Source organism: Echiichthys vipera (assembly GCF_963691815.1).
Source record: "Echiichthys vipera genome assembly, chromosome: X".
NCBI classification, from domain to species: Eukaryota; Metazoa; Chordata; class Actinopteri; order Perciformes; family Trachinidae; genus Echiichthys; species Echiichthys vipera.
The window spans coordinates 29,617,350-29,629,595 of record NC_139825.1 but is presented as its reverse complement, the minus strand read 5'-3'; positions in this window follow the sequence as shown (position 1 = coordinate 29,629,595).

The window sequence follows — 12,246 nt, the reverse complement described above, 5'->3', positions numbered from 1 at the left end:
CAGATTGGCCAGGGGCAACGTAACAATGCAAAGTGGAAAAACATGAGTCAGGCTGTTGAGCGTGAAAAAAGAAGATGTCTTCAAATGAATAAAGTAATCCACAACAAATGAAGAGATGCATCAAGGTGGAGGGGAATGAATGAGAGATGAATGGAAGCAAAAGGGTGAAGTACGGAGAAGCTGATTTGCGTAATCCCATCGTGGAAATTGACTTTTAAATGCAATATTCAATTTCCGCACTCCTGGAAGCGAGAGAGGGAGAGAGCCTGGCTTTTTTGGTTAATAATAATAACAAAATAATGTACTTGAGACATAAAAGCAAATAGAGAAATGAAAATAGCCGAGCATCGGAGGGTCGAGACACATTTTTGAAGAACACAAACAAGAGTGCTACAGACTTTCTTAACAAGGCTGAGAGAATTAGTTCCACCTTAGCCTTTCAGGTTCCACAATCAGAGAGAAAAAACTGCCTTTGAATTTTCAAAAAGGAGTACAACAGTCACCATAAATATGCAGAATGGATTATGGTCTATGAATTAGCCAATTCAAACATAGGTGCTCTGTGTGTTTGGCTGGCCACCCAAAGCTTAGGCTCTGCCAACATCAGCAAACAGGAAGGTGTGTGGCACAAACCTATTCAAGGTAATATAAAGGGTTTGGTGGATCAGTCCAAAAAAAGGTCGCTGAGCTAACCAATAATTGCTTACAAAACATAATCAGCTACTGAAAGTTAAACATAATCAGTCTCAGATTACTAATGTACCTTTATAAACACTCAGTGAGTGCTGATTATTGTTTAAATAACGAGTATTTAGTTCGAATAGTTCCTGCTGCTGGACGGTTGTTACAGTTTAATAACTCAGTTTGTCAATGTTTATTTAAATAATTTGTCATAGCTAAAGACCACAAAATATCTTACTTAATGTAGTAACGAGGGGGTGTCAGAGGTAATGTCCACAGCTCAAAGATCAGTAGAACAGAACGGAAAAGTTTGGTATGGATGCAGATTAAGGGTCCGTCCACACGAACACGGGTATTTTTTTGAACTTGTGTGATTCTCTGCACAGTTTGGCCTTTCATCCACACGTAACCGCAGTTGTGGGCTCCTGAAACAGGAGTTTTTTGTATCCGAGTTCAGGGTGAACTTTTTAGAAAATTCCAGTTTCAGCAGTCATGTGTGGACAGGAAAACCAAGGAAAACCGCAAATTCTCTTTGAAATGTTTGAGGGCACACTGTGCGATGGTAAACAATAAGTTGTATCCATGGAGACATGTGGAACACTCTTGCCATAAATGTTCAGTTTCAAAAATACCTCTGTTCGCGTGGACTAGGCCTTAACTGTTTACCGTCACACAGTGTTATTCGGAAGGCAGACACTGTCCCCATATTTAAGAGTAAACTTAAAACTTTCCTTTTTGATAAAGCTTACAGCTAGGGCTTACGAGCCCTTAGCTTTGTTGTTATTTTCAAGCTGATTTTGTTCTGCTTAATGATGCTGCCATAGGCCTAGTCTGCCGGGGGATCTCTCCTCTCCAACTGTATCATTCATGTCTCATCAATGCATGTTACTAATTCAACTTCTTCCCCGGAGTTGTTTGTGCTTTGTCGTCTCGCAGGTCTCTGCTGATCGTGGTGGTGCCTGCTGCGTGGTCCTGCATGACGCTTCCTACTGCTATTATTACTATTAGTCATATATACTATCACTAGTCTTATTAACTATAAAATTTGTAGCCATAAAAACACCATCAGTGGTATGTCTCGCTGTATCGTAGTGGCTATTGCCGATACTCATTATTTATCATGTTTGCCACCATAATTATTCTCTATCATCTTAGCTGTGCTTGTTTCTACTATTCTGCTGTATTAACTGCCATAACATATAAGTCATATTCACATTACTATAGATGATATTATAGTTACTGTTACTCTTTGGTTGCTTGCATCTCTGGAAGTGTGTTTGTCTCTCCGTCTTTTTGTCTTTCTTTGTCTCTCTCTGTACATCTGTCCGTCTTTTATCTCTTTCTCTCTCCTTTTATTCCTCCCCAACCGGTCAAGACAGATGTCCGTCCTCCACAGAGCTGGGTCTGTCCGAAGTTCCTGCCTGTTATAGGGAAGGTTTTCGTTGCCACCGTACTCTACTGGGGAATTGTTTGGTCTATGTAAATCATAAATAAGAGTGTGTGTAGAGTGCGGTTTTTACCTACTCTGTAAAGTGCCCTGGGATAACTTTTGTTATGATTTGGCACTATAAATAAAATTGAATTGAATTGAATTAACTGAACGCAATGCTACAGCACGGAACCGAATGGGATGGAAGCAGAAGCGAATAGTGCTGGTGTTGAAGTTCAATTCAATTCAATTCAATTCAGTTCAATTTTATTTATAGTGCCAAATCATAACAAAGGTTATCTCAGGACACTTTACAGATCAGGTATAGACCACACTCTATATGTTCAAGTCATTAAAGTTGTAGTCTGTAAGATTTTCATCTAGTTAATTGTCTGTTAACTTCCTGTCTATCAAAGAGAGAGTTAAAACAATGGTGAGTGATTATATAACCCACTAATGAAAGCACTTGTACTTGCCTCTTTGCAGAGTATTCCAATCTGAGTGTCTGTGGCGACATTCCATCGCTATATTAAAATGTGCCGCATATTTAGTGATGCTTGGTCTGCCCAGGTGGAGCTTGTCACTGCTGATTATGATGCGTTCCATTGTACTCTGAAAAATTGGGAACTTCCAACTTCTGACAAGTAAAAGTGCAATGAAACGGAACATTCATGTCTGAATTCTGAGTCAGGCTCGCTCTTATGTGTCAGAAGCACCTTGGTGCCGCCCGAAAGTCCTTCTCCATGACTTCTCCTAACTCCCACACAGCAGAGGCTGCAGCCCTTCTGGCCACTGGCAACTGCCACAGGAGTCTTCTGGGGTAACATATCCCGGAAGGCCTCCTCAGCTTCCCTGACCACCGGTGTCCACCACGGTGTTCGAGGGTTACCGCCCCTTGAGGCACCTAAGACCTTGAGGCCACAGCTCACCGCTGCAGCTTCCGCAATGGAAGCTTTGAACATTGCATACTCCGGTTCAATGCCCCCAACCTCCACAGGGGTGCCAGAAAAGCTCCGGCGGAGGTGTGAGTTGAAGATCTCTCAGACAGGGGCCTCCTCCAGACGTTCCCAGTTCACTCGCACTACTCGTTTGGGCTTACCTGGTCTTCCAGAATCTTCCCCCATCCTCTGACCCAACTTATCACCAGATGGTGATTAGTTGACAGCTCTGCCCCTCTCTTCACTCGAGTGTCCAAAACATACGGCCTCAGATCAGATGATACCATCACAAAATCGATCATGGACCTTTGGCCTAGGGTGCTCTGGTACCACGTACACTTATGAGCATCCTTATGTTCGAACATGGTGTTAGTTATAAACAATCCGTGACTAGCACAGAAGTCTAATAACTGACGACCCCTCAGATTTAGAACAGAGAGGCCGTTCCACCCAATCACGCCTCTCCAGGTGTCTCCATCATTGCCCACGTGGGCGTTGAAGTCTCCCAGCCCCCTGCTGGAGCTCCATGCTGGACTCCATTCAGGGTCTCCAAGAAGGCCGAATACTCTGAACTGCTGTTCGGTGCATATGCACAAACAACAGTCAAAGTTTTCCCCCCTACCACCCGCAGGCATAAGGAGGCGACCCTATTGTCCACCGGGTTGAACTCCAACACCGCAGCACTCAGCCGGGGGTTTGTGAGTATCCCCACACCCGCCCGGCGCCTCACACCCTGGGCTACTCCAGAGAAGAATAGGGTCCAACCCCTATCCAGGAGCACAGTTCCAGAACCGAGACTGTGTGTGGAGGTAAGCCCCACCAGATCTAACTGGTAGCGCTCCACCTCCCACACAAGCTCCGGCTCCTTCCCCGACAGAGAGGTGACATTCTACGTCCCCAGAGCCAGCTTCTGCTGCCTGTGTCTGGTCTGTCGAGGCCCCTCACCTTCACTGTCACCCGTGCAGCAGTGCACCTGACCCAAGTGGTTCCTCCTGCGAGTGGTGGGCCCACAGGATGGAGAGGAGGGAGGTGCCTCGTCACTTTTTGGGCTGTGCCCGGCCGGGCTTTGTGGCAAACCCGGCCACCAGGCACCCGCCGGCAAGCCCTCCGTCTGGGCCTGGCTCTAGAAGGGGGCCCCGGGCTTCCTCCGGGCAGGGTCTCTCTTTCTCTTTCTCTACCTCTTCTTCGTTTGTCCATTGAGTCTTTTTGAACAATTCTTAGTCCGGCCCCTCGCCTGAGACCACTCTGCCATGGGAGACCCTACCAGGAGCACTAGGCAGACAACACAGCCCTCAGGTTCACAGGGACACAAAAACCTCTCCACCACGATAAGGTGATGGTTCCCGAAACATTTAATTTAGATTTCACAAAATATTGTTTCACTTGGGAAGGTAGTTGTATAGTAGCCTAAAAGGGCATTTTCAGTTTTTTCCCTATCTATCTCTATATTTACGGGGGGAAGGTGAAGGTAATGAGGCCAGAGAGTCTAAAAGAGGTTGGCAAGCTATTGTCCCTTTAGGGCTCAATTAAGATGGAAGTCTTTCACTGCATTCCTATAACAGGTGTTTTACTTAAAGTAGTCATTTGAATTATTTCCACATACTGTGAATGTATGTGCAGTTACAGAATAGTGATTCAACCTAAAACCAGTCCATAAACGCTTTAACAACTGCTGTTCATAGACAGTATAGCATAAGTGGAAAAGTCTACCGCACAGTGATATGTTTTATATTCCCATAAACAGCAGCTGCCATTTGTGTGGAATTAATAGGAGAAGTTCTGGGTAATTGGTTTAGCTTAACAGGAATAAAGGAAGTGAGATGGTTCAATTTGAAGTCCTTACCTGTATGTGTCACTGTGTGTTTACATGCACATCAGTAACCCGAAAATGGCCTTCCTCTGGTTTAGGGAATGATCGGATTATTGAAGTTCCCCTCGTATACATGAGCAGAGGTTGAACGGGAAAAGGACAGAGTAACTCGACCTCCGGTACAGTAGGTGGCTGAATACAGCTTTTTTCCCGGTTCACCTTTGTCAATATCACAAACGGCCAACATTTGGACAAAATTATGACCGAAATGGGTCTTCTTGGTAGTAATGTTACCTACCGTTGCGAAGTCCTTCGCTGGTTTAAAGGTAACGCTCTATTATTGTTTCGTTTTTTTCATGTTATTTTCAGCGTCATTGCTTCCTGGATTATTTTATTTCCAGGTCAAAAGCCACTGCCGCGGAGTGGGGAGCATGCGCAGACAAAAAACCCAATAATAATCCAAGAAAGCTGTTTACATGCTTGAAAAATTGGGCAACTGGAGCAGCACTCGTGGAATGTTAACCGGCGTGTAAGAACTCCAATTTTACCCGGGGTATGGTGTTAACACACACACACACACATTGATTAGCTGACTAATCCCTCTAAATGACGACCACAGGTCAGGGCAGCCCTTAATGTTAGCAAAATAAGATATAAATAATTATGCAGCATAGAACTTTTCCATCCATCTTTATGATGTTATGACTTCACTTTAAACAAGACAGCGCCCATTGAAGACATCTACAGAAACAAAAAAACATGAAACCTACAATGAAACTCCATTCCGAGAAAAAATAGAACTGAATTGTTTTGTTTTTTTTCCAAAAAGGGCAGTGCATAAGAAAACAAACCTCTACAGCAAAGATGTCCTAAAAAACTGCAAAGTATGTGCCTATTCTACTTACCAATCACAAAACTAACCAGTCATAGATTTGGGGGGAAAGTGCTGCCTGGCGTGATTTTGCTAAAAAACCATTTGCACACAATTAGTCCATTCATTGTTAGTGGCCGATTGCTTGAAGCTTTCTCAAGAACCACTCGTCTAATTGACACTGCACTCCATTGTGTCCTCAGCAATACACCTGCCAAGTGTGATGTCAACTGGATGAACGTTTCTTGAAATATGTGAAGGACAGTAATACATATACAGACAGAGATCCCCTCCTTTATAGTTAGATGATACTGCTACTAAGGTCATGTGTTACAACCCAGCTCGTGAGGGGAAAGGAAAGCAACATAAAACCATCTGTTCTTGGTAATTTATGGTATTTATTAACAGTAAAGTTTAAAAGTAGAAAAGGAAAACATAAAGAACTACAACAGAAGGAGAGGGCCTACAGGTGCTGCTAAAGCAATAAACAAATGTAAAAAGGACTCTTTAAAACTAAAGCTGAAACAAAAGGCAAACCAAAGATCATCCACTTAACTAATCCTTTAAAGCAAAACACAATGTGAGCAGCACCCCTATCCCTAGCGTTACTAAACATGAGGCAGCTACGGTCGAAGCAAGATTCACGTGAGTTAACCTACCCTGGCCCAATCTCTGGAGTAGTAACTCACACAAGAAACGATACCACAATGAATGATACAACAATGAATGGTCAGCAACACATACAACAAAGCGCAAGGCTTCTGAGTCTCAGAAAGGGAGGCCATTTATAGGGTGGGCCGTTGACAATGAAGTGGCTGGAGCCGCTACTTGATTGGAGGATACTACCGCAGGCCGCCGCACCAATCGGGATCTGCAGGAACCAGGAAGCGGGATGGGCCAGACCGAACCAATCCTAATTCAGTATCATTAATAATGAACATTTAAGTGTTTTTGTGTGACATTATGATGTGAGGTTGACCTTTAACCATTTGGATATGAAATGCCATCACTTCATCATTGTATCCTACTAGACATTTGTGTGAAATGTTGTCATAATTAGCGTAGGAATTCATGAGTTAAGACCAAAAGAGTGTTTTGAGGTCACAGTGACCTTGACCTTTGATTTCCACTATCTAATCCATTTGGTCAAATTCCACGGGTTCCTGAGATATTGTATTCACAATAATGGGACTGACGGACATATGGATAACTAGAAAACAATGCCTCTGACAAAGTCTTTGGAACACAAGTTTTTTTTCTCCTTTCCTTAATTAACAACCCGCAAACAGTATTGGCACAGTAAAGTCCTCCTTGCAGCTGCTCAATTTTATTTCTGTATAAAATACATACTGGAAGCAACAACCACAACATGTGAACATACTGGTTAATCAGGGCACCTGTCCACTTGAGAGAAATTCTGGAGAAGATGATATTAACCTCTGCCGCTCTGCCCTCTAGGTTAAACTGACTGCTATCAGCAGCAAGCTTCAAACTTAGTCCAGCTGGGGGTTTAGAGTATGGCTGCAACAACTAATTGATTAAAATCGATTACAAGAATACTTGTCAACAAATTTCATCATCAATTATTTGAGTCTATGTTATGATGCACAGCATCATAATTAGTGCATCGAGCAGCACTCTGCAGGTGCTGTCTCTCCTCCGACCTCTTGGACAAACGCACAACATCAGGTTCATTTGAACGTCACAAACTGTATGCAGAGGCCTTCCATCATTTTTTTCTCTGTTTTATGATGGATTGATAAAACTATTTTAAAGCTAACGCTTGATAAAGCTATGCCCAGCTACACTGAATCATCCCAAAACAAAGAAAGCACTCATTGCCCACTGCTGCAGGCATGTTACTTTACCAAAGTACTGCAGCCACAGATAAATTGTCTCTTAGTGGCGAGGAGTGAGGGTGAAGGACAGTAGACCCAACTGCTGGTCTCCAGCCCGCTGTTCGGTTCATTGTCACTCGTGTGGCCATAGTGATGTGGTTTCCTGTGCTGTGAAAGGTGTGCGGATGAAACATTTAGTCATTCAATTTGACACATTTAGCAGCCAGCTGGCTAGTTAGCTAGCTAGGTATTGCTACGCATCAGAAAATCAGCGAAGCTACGTTGTTACTGACGCCTACGTCATTACCACGGCAACCTCTGTACAAAGGTTGGTGATGGATGTCTGGACACAAATCCAATCTTTTCTACTTTGCTTTTCTGATCAGTGCATGGCAGCATCCTCAATGTCCATTTATTATTTTTAATGAAGTGACATTGTTTGTACTTGTCTATTATATCAGCAATAATTAACCAAAATAACATGTATGTATTGAGTTACATGCAACTGTAAATGTTTAAAAAGAGCGTTGAACAAGAAGACAACGCACCCTTTTAGTCTTCTTAATAAAATGCTGTAAATAGGATAACATGCTCTTTTTATGTCATAAGAAACTTCCTTACCACTAAGGCTCATAGACATCCTTTCAAAACATGATTGATTATCACAAAAATGCATTATTAAGTTTGAAACCAGCCTGTTTTCTTAGTTTCTAAGTTGATGTCTGATATACAAGGTTTTCACCTACTGTTGAGTTGACCCAACGGCCTGTTTCACATAAACAGGTCCTCGATCACTGATGTGTGCATTCTTTGCAACCATCATTTGCAAAGTGTGGTCGACTGTGTCAAGAACCTTGGCAGCGAACATTCCTGCTGTTTCTCTTTATTATTTAATAAATTCATGTTAGTTAAGAGAATATTTAAAAGACATCCACTCACTGCTGATTCACTGTAAAAGTTAATTTTGTATCAGTACATTTGACCATCAAAGTCTCAAGAAATAAAGTTTTAAAGGTTATCTTGTGTCATGCATCATGCATATGTGTGATGTTTTATGATAAGGGACCACTTGTATTGACTATGGTTCTGTAATTGTGTACCATGTTAGGATGAAATCCTCAGCATGGTACAGAATTTATTTTCTTAAGAGAAACATTTGATTTAATAGTTTTGATTCAGTTGAAACCTTTCATTATGCAGTTATCCAAACCATGTCAAGGGCATGTTGTCAATTCAATCTTGACAGTAATGGATATCAAAAGGTGTTACACTGGTGGGTGTATTTTGTGCGTGTCTCTAAGTTAATTATATTCTTGGAATTTAACTTGAAGAGAAGGTGTATCTCTGCACATGAGCTGCTTTGAAACAAATGTAATTTGAATAGATGGCCTGCCGAAAGATGTGGTGGCAGAGTTTACACTTAAACACAGGTGCACACTGTATCAGCCTCTCTCTCACACACACACACACACACACACACACACACACACACACACACACACACACACACACACACACACACACACACACACACACACACACACACACACACACACACACACACACACACACACACACACACACACACACACACACACACACACACACAGGTCCTATAGCCCTAGCTGTAATCAGAGTGTTTATATGGAGTGTCAAGAAACCTGTGTTGCTCTGACAAAAAGCATTGGGTGAAATGAGGAATGCTGCGACAATGCATTAAATGACGAAGATCTCATCATCTGCACCTAACTACATGCAGATGCAGTTGTCGGCAGCCGACCACTGACGAGGACTGATGGAGTGAACGGAGATGGGGACAGAGGAGTCAAACAAAGGGGTGAAATATGAAGACAGGAGGAAACAGAGAGCCAAAATAAGAGAGGAGGAAGCAGAGGAATGGAGCACAGGATGAAGCTGACAGATATTAAAACAACCAGAACACACCAAAAGAGCTTTCCCTTCCTGAGAGCTAATATACAGAGATTACTGAGGGCGGGGGAGAGAGAGACGTAGAGAGAATGCCTTTCTCAAGACTTGGAAAAAAAAAATCTGAAAACTGCACAAGACAAACTTCTTTAAACCCTAAACCTGCCTTATCAGCCAGCCTTTCCTCTCCTCTGTTTTAAATTTTAAAAACCAATTTCTAATTCTGATATTAAAAACTTCTCCTGCTTTTTGAAGTGGCATTCAACGGCAAAAACATGTGATGTACTTACTGTTAAGTACACTTTAATGGGATACTGATACTATTAAAATAGGTAACAATATAAGTCATTGCACTAGGATTTCAGTAAAAATCCCTTTTTAAACTGCTGTGAAAATAAGGGCTCTTTCACCCTGCCTCCAGCCAACAAATAAAGGTGTAATTGATGTGCAGTGAGTTGCCATTTAGAGGTTGTTTTATGTCTTGGCGGGACAGTCATGGCAGTGGAATCTCACATACTGTTTCTGCCAGTTGTGTAAGCCTCGTGGAGGTAAATTTGAGACAAGCTGAAAATGTATCTTTTTTCCACTGTCTAGCTCGCTGCACACTGTGAAACACATCCGCCGATCACATATAGACACACACACTCAAGCACAGGCCCCAAAAACACATACGCAACCCCAGCCTCCACCAGTGTGTGTGTGTGTGTGTGTGTGTGTGTGTGTGTGTGTGTAGTGGGGGGGGGGGCTAATATTTCTCTTGAGAGAGATTGATGTGATCTGTTCAGCACTTCATTGTTTGAGGACGGACGGGCTGTTCTCAGCAGACCTGGCCGTCTGTGTGTGTGTGTGTGTGTGTGTGTGTGTGTGTGTGTGTGTGTGTGTGTGTGTGTGTGTGTGTGTGTGTGTGTGAGTCAACAGCAGACCATGAGCATTAAGAAAAGAAATTGCTCTATTATTTTAGCGACTGCAACAAATCAGTTGGTTCACCTTTGTCCCTCTCAATTGTTGGAGTGAACATGGACAAACTCAGCCAGCACACGCGGGACTGGCTGCTTGTTCGTGCGCTGCATAAGCCCAGCCGAGTGAATAGACCCTTTCACATCCACAGATAAAGGGATGAAGGGTAATAAAATGTGTATACTTTATTCGCTAATACACTTGAGCTGTCCTTTCATGCGATTCACCCGAGCCGTCTCCGAGGGAAACGGTGGCACGCTCACACTCACAATGTATTATCAGACTGACAGACTAAATAGAGAAAAACTTGACTTAGAGTGTTGCTTGAAGTGTTTACCTAGAGTGCTGCCGTTATGTAATCATAACAGAACATCTTCTGTCCAATCAGAACCGGCCACTCACCCAAGCAATGGTCTGAGATGATTTGAGATGGTCATCATCTGACATCACACTATGACACTCTACTGCTAAAATAAGTCCTGAAACTGACTCTGTAAAATGCTCTTTAGCAGATAAAACCCTAATTGGTCAAATGTAGCAATGTCTTTAGAGGCCAGGGGCCTCATGTACTAAGACTTGCGTGGATTTCTTACTGAAACATGGCGTACGCTAGAATCCAGAAACAGTCTTATGCATGGATCCAAGCACTTTTCCTTTGTACATCCCAATCAACGTGGAATTGAGCGCACATGCAGAAGTGCTAAACTCCTCCCTGTCCACGCCCCCATTTAAATATGCAAATCAATGTAAATAGGACCTGCACCAGGGATTCCCTCTCTGCACCATCAGATTTAAACGATGAGTAAAGGCAAGAAGCGCAACTTAAACGAGTCTGAGCTCAAAATGTTATTTAATGAAGTGGAGACCGGAGAGTTTTATTTGGTAGCCTCTCTTCAGGGATAAACACAAAGAAAAAGACATTTGAGTGGGAGTGTGTGTGGGTCGGAGCAGCGCACACCCATTGAAATAAAAAGAAATGGTCCGACGTGAAGGTGGAGGTAAAGCGGAAAATTTCAGCCCACCGCCGAAGTATCACTGCAAGGGGCGGGGGGACATGAGGGGTGGAACTGACCCCCTTTGATCAGAGAGTGGCAGCTATTGTGGGGGACACAGCTCTAAGCGGAGTTGTGGGGGCCCATGAAGGCGACACATATCATCCTCAAGGTAAATGTGTTAAACTCAGAAATGTCATTATACTGGTCGTACAATAGGCTGCTCACATTACACATGCTCGTGTGTTAAGTTGCCAGGATATAAACACATTGACTCATGTTTTATTATTATTTCTCAATAGACGGCTCCTCCATCTGCACCGTGCGCCCTGGCGTCTCCACTGGCTCCTCCAGCACCACGCGCCCCGGCGACTCCACGCCAGCTGCTGACGTCCGCCCGACTGGCACGAATCACAGGAGGAAATAGTGAGAGCAATCCGTGGCGTCAGTGATCATCTAGATCAATGGTCAATGCGCTGGGAGATATTTGTCACGCAATAAATGCACTTAAAAAGTAAATTGTGTCCTTGCCTCTTTACATCGTTGAAATCAGATGCTGCCGGGCCCGTATCGCTTCACGGGGTGGGTCGAGGTTGACAGGTCCGGCACCCGGTTCCTCTGGTGGGAGGATGTGCTCTGGCAGTGGTATGCTATGGCGGTTTGCCAAGTTGTGCAGGACACCACAGGCCAGCACGATGCGGCACACCTTCTCAGGTGTGTACAGCAGCACCCCGCCCGACCTGTCTAGACAGCGCCAGCGCCCCTTCAATTTCTAAAGATATATATACACGAACACGAACAGTA